This window comes from Vanessa cardui, chromosome 11 (genome assembly GCF_905220365.1).
Source record: "Vanessa cardui chromosome 11, ilVanCard2.1, whole genome shotgun sequence".
In the NCBI taxonomy this organism is placed as follows: domain Eukaryota; kingdom Metazoa; phylum Arthropoda; class Insecta; order Lepidoptera; family Nymphalidae; genus Vanessa; species Vanessa cardui.
The window spans coordinates 12,922,265-12,925,161 of NC_061133.1; positions in this window are offsets into that span (position 1 = coordinate 12,922,265).

Consider the following 2,897-nt stretch of genomic DNA (forward strand, 5'->3'; position numbering starts at 1 on the left):
CTTTTCAAAAACAAAATTCATAATTACACCATCAAAACATTTTATTTTAGACAATTTTAAAATTCTATTCACTTCAGCTTAATGTAAATTGTCATTTAAAACATTACGCAGACATTATTCGCACATTCATCGGAAATAAGTTTAAAGTAATGCTCTCCAATATTTTTAAATGCACTCTATGAATCTATTAAATTTAATACGAAATTAAACTTAGTTCGTACTTTGCAATGATTTTATTTTCAGATATGTTGTCTCAAACATGATAGCATAAGATGATATCTGTGAGGTTGTATTGAGAAATGAATATTTGTCTTTGAAGTGCTTTGAAGTCTGTTCTGAGATGACTTTGTCTAAATAAAGTGTTATAGCTATTACCGGCTTGAGCCGTAGCAGTCCACCGAACGCACTCTATGTTAATTGTAAAATTAGTAAAGTTTTTAATGGAATGCACTGATAATATATATAAGCAAAGGTTTCTCTAACAAGCATTAATATGTGACGAAGAGGAAATAAGAATTAAACCACGTTATTAACAATAAAGAGGTTAGTTTAACGATTTTCCGGTTTGTACTTAATCATAGATATGTATAGAAAAATATACTCTATCTACAAACTAGCTATGCACTCCGACTTTTTGCGCGTTTGAATACAACGATTTTTTATATATAATTCTAAAATAAAAGTATCCTAAGTAACTCCTTATTACATCAGCTATCTTAGTAAAAAACGTAAAACAATAATGTGGTTTAATTTCTGTTTAAATACATAACAATGTGCAATTATATATATTTATTAATAATATAATTTTTCATTGTGATCATATTTGTATCAATTTTAAAATTGGTATCTAAAATAAATTATAGAAGTTATAATTATAACTTCAGAACTGTATAAGAACAAATTTCGAACTCGATAGTGAATTCGAAATCATTAATGTTCTCACACGCAAATTTAGAGCGTGTATAGTTAAACACTGATCTCTTTCTCTCATCGTAGGTTTGACATTTGAAAGAAAGAGACAGCATTGTTTTCCTATTCATCTTCTAAATACAATTTATTGTCGTATATGTTTAATATATTGACACGCTAAATTAAATCACTTTAAAATGATAATGATTGTATCGAATGTAACATATCAACATATGAACTATTCCAATCGAAGAAGAAGTACTAATTAGTTACTACTAGTTTAAGAGTTCCATGCCCTTTTCAAATAATTGATTTAGTATCCACTACAAACTGTTTTTGAATAATATGCTTTTATTTATAACACAAAAATATTACATTTAATTCGCTTATTCGAGATTTGAAAACTATTTTGTTCTTAAATAATTAATATAGAATACGTTGTTTTGTAAATGTTCCTCTTTTGGTTGGAATCGTCTATAGTTTGATATGATAGTCATACAGATTTTGGTCGTTCGAATTCACTCATAAAACTATTCAAGGAATTTATTTAAATTGTGCCTTCTTTAATTTCTAAGCCCGAGTCGAGCACGTGATGCGGAAGACTGTGAAATGGTTGATACTTATAGGATTAGCATTTATTTTGTATACTAGTTGTAGTTGTAAAATTAATTAATAATTTGTCAAAATATTTAGCGCTAAAACGTGAATACGGAACGTATTGTTTTTAGGTTGTCTGTAGAGATTTAACAATATTTACTAAAAATTGAACTGGGATTATATTGAAATAAAATGTGATTTTCTATAAATATTTTTGTTAGAATTTAACCTTAAACATTATTAATATACTAACTTGAAAAAATAACAATTAAAAAGACGAATATATTTGAATAAAAAAAAAAACAATCATATTATACTAATTATTTTAAATAATTGTCTGAGGTATATATTCCAACTATATTGTGCATTTTGTTTAATTATGACAAGTTATAATAGTATTGTATATGTATAATTTTGTTATTGTTATGCAATGCATAATAAACAAAAAGTAAAATAAAAATAGAATAAGAATAGAGAAGTCTCGTATAATAAAAAAAAAACTATGAAACGCTTTTCACATTAAAAATATTTTGATCTTTAAAATATACCGGCTACACTTTATCACTATTGTAATGCACTTTTGTAAAATCAGTTTACGCAGTTAAGTCGTACCCGTTCACGAGGAAAAGTTTTAGGTAGTCATTCCCAAGTTTTTTTTTTGAAGTTTTGATCGTTGCCAAAGGCATGGGCGTGTGATTTCGTTGGTCCCATAACTTAATCGAAATAAATAACAGCCAGTTATCGTATATAATTTGCTTATAAATTATGCGGTGTTATTAATTGAAACGAATTTATAATCTGTGCGTATTGTATTAGTTATGTTTTTGTTCAATTTCACGCTGATGATTTAATGAGTGTATACTTAATTAAAGCTCATCCAATACATATGTATGCATACCAATTTTTTTCTCAACGTACTTTAGCCTCGGTACATCACTGTTCATTAGCAGCGTCTGTGTCAATAATGTTTTCACAAGTTTTCTATTACTTATTAGTACTAACTTGTATGGATCTTTTGCACTCCATGGATTTGTTGCTGGCAATGTTATAATTTAGTATATATAAATATACACTTCATTTGAAAATGTATAGTTCAAAAGGGCTGAACTTGAAAAGATATTGACTTAACTGCGTGAATTGGACTAGGCAAGTTAGTCGTTAGTAGCCGGAACACATATACTAGATACAGCACAAAATTTCTGATTGTACAAAATGTACTAAAATATCTACACGTTAATAAATGTTTTTGAATCACATCTTTTTTATTCTTTACAAATACCCATATTTATAAAAAAAAATACCAAATACTTTCCACATACTTAGACATAAGGACATAATTATCACCTCTAAAATAATTAATCTACCAATGAGAGATAAGTAAATAAAACAAA